Source organism: Oryzias latipes, chromosome 8 (assembly GCF_002234675.1).
Source record: "Oryzias latipes chromosome 8, ASM223467v1".
NCBI classification, from domain to species: Eukaryota; Metazoa; Chordata; class Actinopteri; order Beloniformes; family Adrianichthyidae; genus Oryzias; species Oryzias latipes.
Window position 1 is genome coordinate 14,062,311 of NC_019866.2, and position 17,042 is coordinate 14,079,352.

General features: G+C 37.9%; 1 protein-coding gene across 1 annotated transcript in view; it reads right to left on the reverse strand.

The window, feature by feature from the left end:
• The window catches only part of elfn2 (extracellular leucine rich repeat and fibronectin type III domain containing 2), a 74,139-nt gene that overhangs the window by 38,251 nt on the left and 18,846 nt on the right, over positions 1-17,042 (reverse strand). Inside the window, exon 2 of the mRNA XM_023957625.1 lies at positions 13,288-13,446. The gene's annotated coding sequence lies outside the window, so the exon portion shown is untranslated. The remainder of the gene's footprint in view (positions 1-13,287; positions 13,447-17,042) is intronic.

Sequence of the window (17,042 nt, forward strand, 5' to 3'; positions counted from 1 at the left end):
CTTCAATTGCTCCAAAAATCGAAACATTGATTCATGTTTTTTTCCTAATGTAATTTTGCACATATTTTAACTTTGATACTTGAGCATTTATTGCTATGAAGATTTCTGAAACAGTGTTATGTCTAGTTTACCGATAAAGTATTTTTTTTAAATCATACAACTTACTTTTATAAGTAGTATAATCTGCATATATTTTGGATAACTGATCTGCATTTGCCATATTGATTTCTAAAATAGTTATTTTTACATAATAATTAAGTAATTCATCTTTGTCGTGTGCTTTATTGATACTTAATGATTCTTAATTCTGTCTGATAAAAGCTAGGAACCGGATAATGATAAATCATGTAATTAAATGGTTACGGTATAACGGGATGGGATTATATAAGTTCGCTTCCTTCCACTCCCTTTCAAGCAATATTTATTAATATGTCTAATTATCCTCAGTTTGATAGGTCATTGTATGAATGTATAAATGATGATTGTATTGTTTGTGTGTACTATTCTTATTTGATTGCTCGAAATAAACCATTTCCAAATCCAAATCCAAACTGTGAACGGTGAACCGCGATATAGTGAGGGAGAACTGTAGATGGCAAGAACTCCCTTTCCAGCATTAGCGTTAATTTCTGTGTTCGAACTTTTAATTTAGCTCACACAGCAAGAGGTTTCTAGAGATTAGGTGAGAATATAAAAAGCAGATTCATTTATCTCATGTAGGCTGGATTACCACTGTCACATTTTAACCCAGTGTGCAAATAATAGTAAGGAAAATCCTCCTGTTGATTTAAAATGTCTTGTTTCCAATTGGGTCGACAAGAAAAACAGCATTCCCCCTTTTCCTAATCCACTGTGCATATGAAATCAAATATATTTTTTAATCACCAACGCAGCCATCGAGGCTTAGTCTCCTTTTTTATTTGGACTATCTAATCCATCTTTCAAATCTGCAAATAACACTTTTTATTCCATATCTAATGAGAGCACTACAAGTTTGCTTAATCTGCTTGTTTGGGTGAAAAATGCTGACAGCTTCTCTGTTTTTAGGAGAAAGGTTCAAAGGCTTGAGCACGTATGTGTGTGTGTGTGAGTGCGTTAGATGGAAATGAGCCATTGGAGCTTGCTAACAAGGGAGAGAAAGAAAGAAGTAACAGGGAAAAATGCTGCAGTGAGACAGGCAACAAAGGCAGAGGGGGGAGCTTCATGGTTTGAATGTAAAAATATTGTTTCTAAAAGTGACTTATTATCCTGACAGTCTTGGTGCAAGTGACACGAGATGCAGATGCTTTGAAAACTGTGTAAGATTTCTCTTGACTGATAAGACACAACTCGCATTTAAGTGACCACTTCCAATGAACAGTCAACGCAAACGTGAGTCAACCTGAATTTCTGTCATCCGCATCCCGAACTCTCGCATTCACACGTCGCTCCCCAAGTTTTTAAGCTCGCTTGCAGGCTCTACGAACAAATTTTTTATTGATCTCACACTGGAAGTCCAACCAGTAGACTGCTAAATCAGAGACTCAGATCTGGTAGGGACATGTGGGTAGCGTCCTTTTCAAAACTCTGAAGTATCAACCGTTGTAAACATGATCACAAAGGAGACAATTAATAATTGCGGTCTGTGCCTGCGACCAGAATTAAATGACACCTAGACATACATTTATAGGAACAGAGCTGTAAAAGAAAAAGCCTAGCACAGTAACAAAGCAGTACTGCTTTGACATTACGCACCAAGCCTCTACCAAATGTATGTAGCAGACATGCTCTACCTTGTCCGGTGTGTGAACACCACCAGCTGAATGCATGTTCATGGAACCGCCTATAGTTCATTCTTAAACACAACGCATGGTGTGTGAACCCAGCAAATGGGTGCGTAGTTCCATACAAGATGGCTCCCAGACACCATTAGTAGAAAACAGAAATTCTACAAGGTTTCAGAATTGTAGCACCTTTTATTAAAACTTTTTCATGTGAATAAACGGTTCAGTGTGCAACATGAGCTTAAGACGGGGCAAAGACGCTTACCGTTTTATTCCTTTCAAAAGGAAATTAGCAGATTTGTAAAACTGTTACACCAGAGCTTTAGAAGCAAAGCCCCGCAAAGCCACTTTTCTCTGTCAATCAGTTGATTCACGTTTATTGCGTAAGGAGTCAACGTCAGAGCAAAGCAGGCTTTGACAAAGACATCTCCGGTGTTAAAGTTTTGAAGCTTAAAGCTGAAAAAACCCGTAACTGCTAGGGTTGTCAGTTAAATTAGTGTCCCTAGACCAAAAATACAGTATTTTTCAATTGACATGAGAAGGGGAGGGTGACACATAAACTTCCGGACTTCTAGTTCCTGCTAATGATGTCAGGGTCTTATGTTGTTGTCTGCAAGCAGGTCTTCTTGAGACCACCGGCTGAATGCACGTTCATAAAACCGTGCATGGCCCATTCTTGAACATGCAACACATGTCCAGTGTAAATGTAGCTTTATGCCTCGGAAACACACGTTCAAGCAAGCACTTTCAATGGAAAGTCTATGTAAACATATGTGGGTTTCAGGCTTCCGCGTTTGAAACACTCGCATTCACACAAGATTTGAAGTCCATTTAAGGGCACCAAACGCACACTGAGCACCCGTTAAAAGTTAGACCTGTTGAACTTTGACCAATCAGGGACTCGGATGTGGTAGTGATGTATGGATGGCCTCCTTTGAAATTCATGAAAGTACCAACCATTTGAAAATTCATCATGAAGGAGAAATTAATTATTGTAGTTTGCGCCCAGTCGGTAATATACGGAAGCAAGTCTTTATATGTCGGAATAGAGATGTGAAAAAAAAAGCCAGATTTGCAAGACTTTCACCGCTTTAACCCCCCCCCGGCATTGCATGCCTGGTGTGAACGTATACATCAAACTGCTGGAGTTTGTAAATCCTTCCGTCAAGGTCCTCTGACTTCTATCTGCAACCAGGATTCTCTTCCATCTCCTATCCCTCTCAGACTGCAGCTGCAGGCTGACTGTGCGAGGAAAAACATTCACACCAGCTAACCATCAGTGTGTTTACGCTCTCTCCCTGCTCGATTGTAGGCCTAAAAAAGCTTGTTCAAGTGGATTTAGGAGATTAAACGGGTGTACTTTGATCCCACTGTCATTCTTTGTGGGAATTCTTCGAAAAAGCTGTTTAATTTTCCACATTTGGGCTCGGCTTTGAAATGATCTGAGTCATTAGTAAAACAAAACGCAATCATTTATCATTAGCTTCAACATTTTTCTTGGTATATGTGGGTGCAGTGAGATGGACACCAAAAAAAAAAAAGATTAAAAAACATTTTCAACCACAGATGCTGATTGGAAATGTTGATTTCAGGCTTTGAAGTGTGTTCTGGTAATTTAGACAGCTCCACTGAAGTTTTATCTCATTGTATCTACAGTAACCATCTGCTTATTTTCATTTCAGGGTTAATTCGAAACCACTATGATAGCAACAACAGCAGAGTCCTGGTGGATCAGACTTCAAATGAGAACTTATCAGTAATTCATGTCACACAGCTGATGAGACTCAGCTTGTGAGGTAATTTAATGCTTCATTCTCTCAGCCTTTCAGTGGTAGCGCCCATCGACAAGACTATGCAGACACACACCGAGCAACTTTCCATTTGTCATTTTCATGCGGCCCCTCACTCACGCACTCGCAGAACAGCATGCACGTGTGTGTCACACATGCGCCTCGCCACACACAAACAAACGCAAAGTTTCAGTTCCAGACTGCCACCCAATCGATAATCCCATTACAGCTGAAAAGGCCTTTCTTATTTGTTCCTATTGAGTTTTGGGGGAGGAAAAGGTATGGCTCATAATTAAAGCGGGATTTGCCAGATTGATGGTTAAATGGGGTGGATCAGAATTTAAGGAAACACTGGATGTGTGGCACGTGTAAAAAACAGATTGATAAAGTGCACGAACAGTTGGGTCTTCGAGCCTCGGCATGATACCCCCCGCCGCCTTAAATCAACAGGAAAGCTCTCAGCTTTAATGGATGAGTTAAAGTGTGGGTGACATGGCCTATTTTAATAAGCCAAAATATAGTAAATAGTTTCTATTTCATGTTGCGATTGTTTTTAATATTTTTCGAAAAAGAATAAATAGCGAAAAACGCAATATAAACAACGAGGACGGCCGCCGGCTTCACGCATTCCGCCGAATTCGCGCCGCCCTGTTTGTGACGTAACGAAAGGAAGACAAGGCAGACAACATGGCTAGCACCGATAGCGAAGCACAGAGTGATGCTACCGTCTCTATTAGCGATTTATCATCAGATGAACAGAAAGATGAAGAGGAAAGTTGCGGAGATTATCATGATGATGAGTCACTTTTGCAACCGTATCGATTCGAACCCTTTTGCGAAAGTGAGGAGGATATAGCAGAAAGTAGTAGGTCTAGTGATCATGCCGATCATGACGATAGCCAGCATGAAGATTCGGCTAGACTCCAGTAAGTCTAAAAAATGTATAAAATTAAATTACTCCACTTACCCTAAAATATACTCAAAATGTCCCCTTTTGGCCTAATCTAAACAAAGGTAAACACTGGTTTTCAACCCAATTTACAAAATAAATGTCACAAAATAAAAGTTTCCCAGATGGTACTACTCTTTAGTTAACAAAGTCACTGTATACCATTAACAACTGTGGAACATTAACAGTTTTACCCGTTTGAACCCGTTTGAAACCTTTTCTCGTGCGCGCGCGCGCGCTCACACACACACAGTTCAGTTTACTCACGGTACCGGCACCTCAAAAGCAAAAGAAAAAAAACGTTGCAGGCCTGTTGCTTCTCTTGCAAAACATTGAGTGCGTTGAAATACTCCAGTTGGATCCAAGGACAACAGAAAACACGACTACTTCGCCTCAATGTGATCCATCGTGATGCACACTAGCTTAGCAGCCTCCGCTCCCGACTCCAGCGCCGTCCTCTCCGACCCAGAAAACGGCTCGCTCGCTTCCAGCTCACCCGCCTTTCCTCGACTCAGAAGCCAAGATCCTCCTCCCAACTCTCCGTTCAAAATTCTTCGTTTGTGTCCCGGTTTTTGTCCCTTCGAAAACGCAGACTTCTCTCCTGCAGATCTGGAGGGAAAAATCCTTCGCCGTCCACCTTCTTGAACTTTCCCCTTTTCAGCAGCGTTTCTTGTTTGGGAATTTTATACACAGATACACTTTCAGTAGATGTATTGCTACATCCAGCTGCCACACAACGACTTGGCATGTTGATGATTAACAGATTTAAACACGAGAGAAACGAAGACTACCGGTTTTGTTTACATGCTGTCCGAAGCGGAACTGCGAAAATCAACGCCTTTCATGACGTCACAGGTCATATCGGGTTCACTTCCAGCCTGCGCTCTAGCGGCAGATCCAAATCTCTGATTCCTTCGAAAGATGTCTATTATTCATATGCTTCGGATTTTTTTCGACGCGAACTATTGGTATCAATAGAATCAGCGTTTAAAGGGCTTTTTTATTTGACAAAGTTGTTCAAAGCATGGCATCCACACTTTAAAGACCGCCATGTGTCATCAGGACTGTGGCTAAATACCAGTGAGCTTCACAAATGTGCACGTCTAACAATAGAGCATGAACTCTTTTGCTCAGAGTCCAGAGATCAAGTGCGGTCGAACAATTCTTAAGAGGGCATATTAGGTAAAAGTATTTATGCAAGACTTCTTTGCACTGTCACAGCTACCACAATAGCCAAAGTTCATGTATTTAGATGAATTTAGAATTTAGTGGCTTTCGGCTCTCAAGCTTTCTCCGCAGCAGTGTGTGACTTTTATCATGCATGACAAAGGCTTACAGCACAGATTTACAAGAACTGCTTTCCAATGTAAACTGCAATTTGAAGGCAAAGAAAGCAGAAGCTGCCAAAACTGGTTTCAGGGACCTGCATGCCACATTCTGATTTTGAGGATTGAGAACGCTACATTTATTTTTTGCCAAGCTTGTAGCTCTGCCTTTAGGTGGATTTCAAGCAAATAATACAGTATAGATGTAATGATTTAGGATAGCTTTTCTCTGCAAGTCCTATAGATATTATTGAATAAAAATAACATAAAAACAAATTAGCTAGTGGCTTAAAGAACGACAAAAACTAAAAAAGATACCTTTTCATCCATTTTCAAAGCTTTATTATATTTAAATACAGGTTTTTGGGTACTGACGCCTATCAGATGGGATTTCTACGGCACATCAATCATGAATGTGCCACTAATTGCTCTGAAAAATGATCCATTCCAAAACTTTTATTTGTATGGAAAACAGGCCAGTTTCATTTTGTAAGTTAATTAGTTCATTCAATTAACAAGAATGACAATTATGTCTGTCAGCGTGTGCGGAGCCGCACAGTGATAATTCTTCCCACTGTTGTTGGATTACGAATGAAGGAGAGTTCATATGTTGCTGTTGCCAGGTCCCTCTGGTTATTCGTTTATAATTCTGTCAAACTCAAACAATCTGCGGGGAGTTGAAAAGACTTACAAGATAACAGTGTAAAGCTGTGAAGATATGGAGGTTTTTTCTTTTTATTTACACAATAATTCCATCAGCAAGAGCTAATCCATCCAATCTTCAGAACTCGCTGAATCCCTTTCAGGATCACGGGGTTGCTGGAGCCAACCCAGCTACTGTTGGACCAAGGCGGGTTTGCCAGCCTGTCTCAGGGCCGCACACTCGCAATCACATGAACACAGGAGGTAAAATGTGTCCTTTAACCAGAAGACCTGCTAAAAGGAGCAGACGAAACAATTCTGTTTGAAAAATGCCTAATTTGGGAGGTTGAAAATACTCTGGTGCGCCATAAGCTCCCTGCTCTGCCCCACTCTGCAAAGGGGAGGGTAATTGGGGGTGGGGTTGATCCCAGCCAATAGTCCCGCCCACAACTCGAAGGCAAATTTTCTATTTGCTGCTGCCGCTCTGCAGAAACTATGTCCTGAAAAACAACACAAGTTGTATGATTTTTGCCTAAAAGTGGCATATTCATACCTAAAAGACCACTGGGAACGCTTTTACAATAGATCAAAAGATCATCTGAGTGGGACTTTAGGAAATTTCAGTTGTCTTTTGAAATGGGAATGATTAATTTTGACATTTCCTCGGAAACATTATTTAATTTGATGAAATCGTTCTCGTCTTGAAATGTACATTTATTTTTGTTTTGTTTTTTCCATTCATGCTCCAACTAGACAGATGCTTATACAGTGTTTACACAAGGGTTTGCGCACAGTATGACTTTGTTTCCGGGGAGAAAAACGTGTGAAGAATTTCTTTTACATGTTAGTCTTTCACCTTTTGAGCACTGAAAACAAAAATAAAACATGATATAAATTTTGTAGTAAATTAAAAAAAATATACTTTTTAAAGAAATGTATCCTATTATGACTGTTTTTAACTTAAAAGATTCTTTCCAATGATAATTCAACTAATCATAATAGCAACTGTAGTCATTCTAGCTGCACTGGGAGAGTTTCAGACCTTTTTAAAGTGTTGGCAGGCATGACATCCCTTGGATTTTGCAATATGCAATATAACAGCTGAGTCACATGACTCTTGAGTTTTGAAAGGTTGTTTGAGAAAGAAGTCAGCATAATAAGCTCCATCTGTACATCTGTGTCTCCCTCCTGATCATCGTCCAGGCAGAGCTGGGTGTTCCAACACAGGCTGTGACTTCATCTGCTACAAAGAAAAAGTTGCAAAGATTATTTCCTGATTTGAGTTAGGAGGAGACGTTTTGTTTCTTTGTACACTTAACTCTTTTGGGGTTAAACTAAATATTCACTTCTGCCCTGATCTTCAGGGATTTCTTCTCTTTCTGCAGATTTGCCATTTTACAGTTCCAATTTGGCGTCTAAATTTTTTTCAGTTACACAATCAACAGTTTGTTTGTGCTTTTACCTTAATTATCTACTATGTTGTGGTGCAAACTGGGCTTTATAACGTAAATGAGAGCAGAAAAAAAGAGAAAACTGGAAAATCATGCATCCATTATTTTGTGACAGAAAACCATATTCAAATAAATTTAGTGATAAAGCTACACTTGAATTCTCTGGCTTCTGGAGATTTCAACTGCTTCACTCATGAAGCCACATAAAATTTCATGGATCTTGCTCAAGGTCTCTAAGGTTATCTGCCTTTTTTGTTGTTGTTTCCAAAAATCAATCCAAATCCACAGAGACTGCTTTCAATTAAAGGAGGTCCAACATGTTTTCTGCTGACTTGAGGTCAAACACTGTTGTTCCTGTGTCTGCATGTGAACACAAGTTCAAAAGAAAAACCACAACTCCTGACTTGCTTCAGTTGTTTTGTGAGGCATTTTTGTGTGTTTGCTTGTCCAGATGTTTAGGACAATAAGATAACACAATTCAAACCATTCTTAGGCCGTTTGAATAGGATTTAGCAACAAAAATCTTAATTTCAAAACATTTTTAATGTTAATATCATGTATATTTTTTATCACTTGCTAAAGTGCTTGTTTACAAAGGGTGTAAGGATTAATCGACTAAATTGATGTATCGATTTCTATTCCTAAGATTCGGCTAGATCAATCTGTCTGAGGCAAGTTGTTGTTAAAATGACGTCCCTAATGTTTACCTCGGAGCATAAGTTCCACATTTTTTAGCTGCTCTCATCTCTCTAGGATACATAGTCCATGCTGAGTTTTGTTTTTTTTTTTAATTAGGAAATATGAGCTGTGTGGTACTGTGTCATCACCCTGGGATGACACAGTACGACTAGATGGCTCCTACAGAGAAGCTGCAGATCACACTGCTCGCTGGTGCAAATAAGGAACCAACTCGTGCCAAGTGAGTGCATTCTGAAACAAATGTGCACCACCTTGTAGCAAACATGGAGGAGCAGCCACAACTGTGTACACACATACATTCATTTAACCTTTTGTAATAAACCACAATAAAGAGTGACACAAAGACCCCAAAAACGGGTTTAAGCTTTATGATCTCATTTACAGTGCAGGTCCTAGTTTTTTGGAGGCCAAAAAAAGGTGTTTCCAAATATTTCAATGGTAAAATATTTTGTCAGACTGTTTAGTGTTTATTTTAGCTTTTAATTGTTTTATTTTAGTTTGTACCTTTTTATTTGTATCATCATATTTGGGTTTTTGTACTTTAAATGTTTGGTGCATGTTTAATACTGTAGAATAGTAGAAATACTTTGAGAAAAAAATAGCTTTAGGTAAAACATTGGTGAACATTCTGTCAGAAAAAAAACGCTGCACTTCTCTCGGGAAATATGATTTTTTTTTTTTTTTTTTTTTTTTGCCACTGTATGGCACACAATAAAAAAAGAGAAAAAAGTCATCAAACCTCATGGGCTGTAAACCTTTTGATAATATTGCACACTGCGGACACAGAAACATGAAGCTTTTTAGACTTCCACCCTTGAGATTTTCCATTTCTTTCGAAATTTTCTTCTTTCAAATCCCCAGACGCCTTTTTAGACTTTCATTTCTCCACGCTCAGTGTGACACGAAACACAAAAGAGGAGTTGTCCCTTTTTCCTTTTCAAACGGTCACGCATGCAGGTAGTGTATAACTCACATCTGTTACTCGTCACATTTAGACACACCTGTTACTCGTCAAAGGTGTGTCTCAGTACAGATTACAGGCGAGTCACATGCTTGACACACAATCATTTCTTACAATTTTGCAAAGGTGCCAACAATTTTGTGTAGACCATTTTTCAGTTCTGTGGGAATTACTGTGTGAGGTTTGACTCATCTCTATTCATGTGTTGTTGCAGTGCAAACAAAAGCCTGTGGATCAAAACATGAAAACATTTTTAATTAGAATAATTATCAGAAAGAAATGCTTTATTGCAACAGAATTGCAAGGCTACCAATATTTAATAGGAATGTGTGCTTTTGTTAGTTTTTCTATTTTCATTTTTTTCCATTAACCAATTTATTATATGTGAATGTTTGAATATAAACCTCAGATCACGTTTTTGAATTATATAGCAGATATGTATGTATGTGTTTAGATACAAGATTTTTAAATAGTTTTTAAAAACATATTCTTTTTCTTAGAAGAAAGGTGCAGAAAATTCTTATTTCTGCTCCCTTTAATTTTCCTGTTCCTAGGTGTAAATCATTTTATTGTTTCGTGGAAGTAAATACATTAAAATAAAACATATTTGTTATTTTTTATTTTTCTAAGTCTGTCTATGTTTTTTTTTTTAAACCAGCTTTTGTTTTCTGCCTAAAGCCAATTTAACAAGAAACATTAACTAATCTTGTAAGAACCAATCTGATGTAATTTGATAAGCTTGTATAAGTTAAGTTTCTTGCAAAGCTTTATATAAGTTTATTGATTACTTTTGTAATTCAATACTTTGGTGAATTTGTTACTTATTTTTATTAATGGGCATTGTAGACGGTGGGCATGTCGTTTGTGCAGCATGATTGCAGGTGTTTTAAAAGCATCATTGGGGTGCGTGCTGAGAGACACCTCGCACCTGAGAGTGAGGCAATTTTTGACCGTACAAAAAGGTCCAAATTCAAAAAATCCATGAGTAAAAGAACCAAGGAATTGTGTTGACTTTATCAGTTCACTTGTAAAGATTTATTTTTTTAAATACAGCTTTGGAAATGTAAATCTAAACATCTCATCTGGCTAAATTTTTCTTAATAAAACTCTGACAAACTGTCATCCACCTCACTTCTAACATCAGTAGGATCACAAACAGAATCCCAATCACCACTAATGATTACATTTAAAAGATTATTTTGAAGCGTAACTTAAAGATATTTTAAACTCAAATTTTGGTAAATTGTAGATTCTAAGACAATGTTGATCACTTTTATCCGTAAAAGTTAAAAAATAAAAACTGAGCCAATATTGCAAACTGCCTTCAAAACAGGAAACTTTAAATGAATTTGATTGTTTTTGAGCTAAAAACTGCAAAAGATCTGCAGCATCAAACAACTTTACAACTTTCAAGCTCTCGTCAAGCAAAATTTTATAAAACAGACCCAAATTAACAAAAAACATCACTGTCCTTTTTCCTTTTATGAACCTTTTGAGCTTATCAAGGCAAAGAGCTGACAGCTGACAGATGATCTTTGTGTTGACTGTTGCTGTTGTCTGGGGACATAAAAATGTTTTTTTGTTCTTTTTTCAACTTTTTCTTTTGCAAATATAAGCGCTGAGGTTCCTTCAGCCTAACTCATCAGAAATGTCTACAAACATCTAAACGCAGCCATCAGCGAGTGTGTTTTTCAGAGAGGTGAGGTGAACACACATGACATCTTTGCTTTTTTTGTCTGTTTTCTCAAAAAACAGAAAAGAGCATTTCATTCTGACTGCTGTCATAGTTGTTTTTCAACAGTTGGATGAGCAGTTAGAGCACGATTTGTTGCTCTGATGTACTAAAATATTATCACAAAGGTTGTTTTTTTTTGTCGGGAATATTTTTTAGGAATGTTGTTTATTGTTCCAACAAAGGTTATAAAAGGAAAGTGTGTTATTGTGCATTAGTATCAACCCTTCCCTTCATAGCTAGCGTCCTTCAGGCTAAAGGATTCAGTGGCAAAAAAAAAAAAAACATTTCTGAGTCCCTGGTTTCTATTACTTTTGTTTACTTTCACATTAGTTCTTTAGTTTTAAAAACCTTTCTTTGACTTGAAATATCTTGACTTGAAATAATAGATCAGAACAAGTGACACCAGGAGAATTTGTTTAACCCTTTAACACCAGAGATGTCACGGGCGACACCAAAATAGTTCACATTCTTTGAAATACAAATTACTCTTCGACTGTTTACGCGATCAGCGTGAGTCAGCTGATGTGGAAAAAAAGCAGCTTTGCACAGATATGCAACACATTGCTAAAGTCTTCCATTTCTGCACAAAGCGGCTTTTCTCTGAGACAGAATTAGCTGATTAACGTCATTGCGTTAACACTTCGCCACTTTGAAGTGTTGCATATCAGTTTGAGTCCACTTATGTCCACTTCAGAATGGAAGTGGAACTGCGTAAACGGTTAAAGAGTTACAACAGTCGAAAGAAAGTACACACTGGAGCTAAAGCTCCAGCATTAAGCCACACGGCAGTCAAGGCTGCTAAAAGTGTTCTGCAGTGCAAATGTGGACTTATGACAATCTGACAATCTAACATCTAAGTATATTTTTACTCTAACAGTGTAATGCTTAGGCCATTAGGGAATGATTTTGTAAGATCAAGGCCAAATCCAAATTCTTCCCATAACCATACGGCTTCTCCCTATTGCTCCAGTTATAGGGGCATTTGAAGCTCTAGTGGTGCCCGAACTTGTTTTTTTAAGGGAAAACTCAGGGCTTAGCTCATAGTGACTTGTGCTCCTCATTATTCTATTGAAACAACTAACACCAGGAAATTCCAAATTCCCAAGAAATAAAGAACTAAAAGTGGGTCACTCGCTCTCATGCCTGTGTGTAGAGGAGCTTATATAAAGTAAAACTCAAAGAATTCCAATGAGTGATCAGTTATTATCTGTTGTGAATCAAGCTGGTGCTCGTGGTCCTATTTTAATTTGATACACACACCAGCCTCTTCTTTTTTTGGTTTTCCTCAACAAAGAGAAGTTACAGAAAATAAAACTGCCCAAATTTGGCTAAAAAAACCAATAAAATTGCTGGCAAAGCCAATGTCTTTAGTAGTGATCTGAGGCTCTATCTCTGTTTTTTGTGGTACTTCTGTCAGCTTCTCTTCCTGACAACAGTAATTAAATTAATGACACATGAGCACCCAAAAATCGTGCTTAATCTTCGTGCCATGAATACAAAGGTGAACAAATTGGGTCGGGTTGCTGTGCACCGCATTCCTCTCAGAACAGCAGCAATCTCTTCGATGTTAGCGCAGTGGGCGGAGAGAGATCGGAAAAGAAATAATTACAACAATTACTTCTTTTTCTTTATCTTTGCCTGTCACGCACGGCACACTCACACACGGGACAAAGAATATAATAGCTTTGGTAAATGAAGTGCTGTCAGCACTAATGGCAGTGTTGTCAGTGAATAGGTGCAATAGGAGCAGAAACAATGGCATAATATAGGCTTACAATGGAACTAACGAAAGATTTAATCCCTTCGCTAAACTGTACAGCAAAGAATATTTGAGTGAAGTAAATGTGGATATGTTGTAAAAAAAAATTAGGTTTGGGGAACGAAGACATTGGGGATTAACATTTGTGAAAAAATTAAGATGTGTGTTCATATTGTTACCAAAAATGCCTTAAAATCAAAAGGTTTCACCAACCGGTTTTCAGTCTTGTCAGGTCTTTCTCCCTTTTTTTTCCTCTTCTTGACAAGAAGTCTTCTGAAAGTTGGCATGTGCGCCTGAACCAGAAAACTTTTGTGTATCCTTTCCTGGACTCTCGAAGGTTCCTCTGTAGTTCAGGAGGAAGTAAAATGGGATCTGAAACCAAATGAAAGAAAATAAATGTAAAGAATAGTTGTTAAAATTCTTACCTCTGTAGCTGCATTTATAAGAAGGAAGCATTCATCTTACTTCAGTGGCTAGTGTAAAGTCAAGTTCTCTATAGGTGAACAGTCAGTAGTGAAAAACTGTGATCTTTTTAACCCCAGAGAATCCATAAGGTCAAATTTAGGTACTGTTTTTTATTTTGTTTTTGTTTTTTCTATTTTATTTATTTGGGCCTTAATTGCCGCTTCCCAAAATCAACAAACAAACAGACAAAAGTCAAATTAAAATTAAAATCCCAGAAGACTCTTAAGCTATGTACACACCGGGCATATGACGCATGTTCTTGAATGTGCTAAACGCGGGCTCTGGAGTGTTCACACTGGATAAGCAGGGAGGGGCTATTTCTTCTTTTTTTCTTCTATTCTTTACTAGTGTATGTCCGCCACCTACACTTGTAAGAGGCTTGGTGCAAATGTCAAAGTGGTGCAAATCTCCCAAATTAAGAACAAAACAGAAGTGTTCTTGCGATGGCAGATAGAGATTACCACCATGTCAGGAGACCGGGCGTAGTTTATCTTTATTTGAAAAACAAATGCAGACGTTGTCAGGCTAATCGCTGTGTCTGCATTCACCAGAAAAAAAACAGATCCACACGTCACTAACAAATCCAAGTCCCTGACTGGTTAAAGTTCAACCTGGGTTGACAGGCAACGTGTGTTTACTGGCCAAGTGTTTCGTACGAAAAGCCCAAAATGGTCGTAAAAAAGACAGAAATGCATTTTTACAAAGACTTTTCATTGAAAGGGGCAACTTGATCGCACTTTACAGAGAGCAGTGTGACCGTAGCTATGGGTTCTCCAGCGTTAATTTAATTTTGAGACTCCTGCTTATAATAAACCTTGTTAAAGCTCTTTTTTTTTTTTAGGCTTCCTTGGTCTGCCAATTCTTCTAGGTTTTGTGTTCCTAATGGTCTCAAAATGTCCCTGAAGGATATTTTGAGTTTGTTAAATCAACACTCCTGTCTTTAATATGTTCTAAAGAAAACACAACAATCTTTGAGCCGCTACTAAACTCACATTTAACTTCAAATAAACAATACAATCTTTCTCCCAAACTGGAGGTCACTGAATGTATTAGATTTATTTGGAACCCTTCTCTAGTGACTTTAAGTTTTTTTTTTTTTAAACAGAAATCTTACCTGGTTTGACCTGTTTACATTTTGATCAATGAATCCTGAAAGTCTAAATTTATTTCCCTTAAGAAGCGGCACAACATCTTTTTTTCTTTGCATCTGGGCTCAATAAACGACAAAATAACAGTGGTCTTGAGTTGCACCAGGCCACAGAAGTCATACCAGAGAATGGGCCAATTTGTAAATGACTAAATCTGTTGAGATAGACAGAGTCTCGAAGAAGACTTTAGGTTACAGTCTGTCTCTTCTGTTTGTCGTCTGCTGACTTCTTGAAAGCTTCAGCTTTCATCCTAGATTAACTCCATTGCGACAGAAAAGCAGGTTAACATTAATGATGATAATTACCGCTCATGATCCGTCAGATTTGAACAAGGTGGCAGATGGTTTGATCTGCAAGGGCCAATTAAAACAGACACATTCCAGGTTGTCTGCTATTAAAGACCCTCAGCCATGAGCGCAACACCATGACCCTTCAATGGGTGATTGCAGCTGTCTGGTAGAGTAACAAAGAGTTGCACTTTTACAAATATTCTAGTACAGAAATAAACTGCAATTACTAATTTCTCCTCCATGATCAATTTTCAAACCTTTAGCACTTCCGTGAGTTAAACAGCACGCCATCCATACGGCACTAACAGATCCGAGCCCCTGATTGATCAAAGTTAGATCTGGTTAAACTTACAGAGTACATTCAATATGCGTTGTACCAGAAAGCGGTAGGCTTTCATAGCTATGCCCAAAACAAGCATATACGCATATTTTCATAGACTATTCATTGAAAGTGAACACTTTGCTGAGGCAGATGTGACTGCAGCTTCACACAGGGAGTTATTATTTGTCTGAAAAACTGAAGGTTGGTTCAACTATAGTCCCGTTTTGTATTGGTAAAGTGTAAAAGAGTGCATCCTTTATGATGGCATTTATTACATCTTTATATTACAAATCAGTGCTTTGGAAACATTGCTGTGACGATTTTGTTTGTTTATCCTTCTTCTGGTACCACTTTCTGAGCAAAAATCAGTTTAAACCATGTCTTGCAAAAAGGCCGGCTTTCAAACCGGGGAGTGTTTTACTGGCCAGAAGTCTGCAGAAAAAACAGTGAGTCAGTGTTGAAACAGCATAACAAGGCTCTGTAAGCAACAGTTTAGCTTCAGGCCTCAACAGCACTCAATTACACCAAAACATACCACTGTTTGACAGTTAATTATTATGTACACTTTATTAATAATGTCAGTTATATGCATACACATTGAAAAAAATATCACAGTCATATAAATTCTGCAAAAATGATTCGTTCTGTCCTAAACCGCAGATTTTGAATGGCATGTTCTACATTAAAAGGTGTGTAATGCTGATGTGTAGCACAAATGAGGCAAACATGGTTCCATCTCATTACCATTAATTAGAATTTGTGATTGTATTTTTTTGTTGCTTTGTGATTGCATCATTATCATTGACCCTTTTTCCAGTGAACTGCAGCTATTGGATTTATGCAACATTGTATATTTTCCTTAGTAAATTAATAAATGACTGAGGAAAAAAATTGATTACTATGTTTCCAAAACCATTTTTTTTAAAGAACTATTATCCTCTGTTAGACCACCAATTAAAAATAAACGCCACTTTCTGCAACTATCTCTGTAGATTGAGTTCTCAGATATTTTCATAATTTTAGGTCAAAAGGATTTTATTTTTTTTTTCTCTGCTAGTATCAATTTTATCCAAAACGACGCAGTAACTGGAATGATGCAAAAAACCTGAAAAGAATCTCTTATAGGCCTACATACACAGGAACAGAGGAAAAGCATTGTCGTGCTTGGCAATTTTCTATAGCCCCCACATCTTCTCATGGGTGGGTTACACAAGTAGGTTACATTATCTAAGGAGTTCCAACGTAAGTACAGCTTGAAACTCTTTATTTATCATTTTTTTTACACAGAATGGGGGTGGCAAAGGAGAAATGATCATAGGTTTAAAAAATATGGTTGGTATGACTGCAAGGTATGAAATATGGAGTTGGAATGAGCTCCAGGCATGTTTATCCATGAATGTTGACTCAATATGCCGGCTCATCCATTTATAAAATATATAAAATTATTTATTTTGTGTTGGGTTGTCTGTGATAACAGTTCTTCTTAAATTTTGATCATGCTAAAAAGCAATTTTCAAATGAAATATGTTCATATATTGTACCCCCCCCCCCCTTAAAGCAAGCAGTGAGATCCAGCTCCAGATCCCGCTGCAGCGACCCTGCTCACTGCAAAGGCTTAATCACTGCTGTGGAGGGTCCCCATGAGGAAAAACTGGGGTTTAAACTAAATTCATATTTAATAAAATGAATGAAGTAGTAAAAATGGATGAACCTAAAAGCAGCAGGAATATGTAAAGTCGCAAA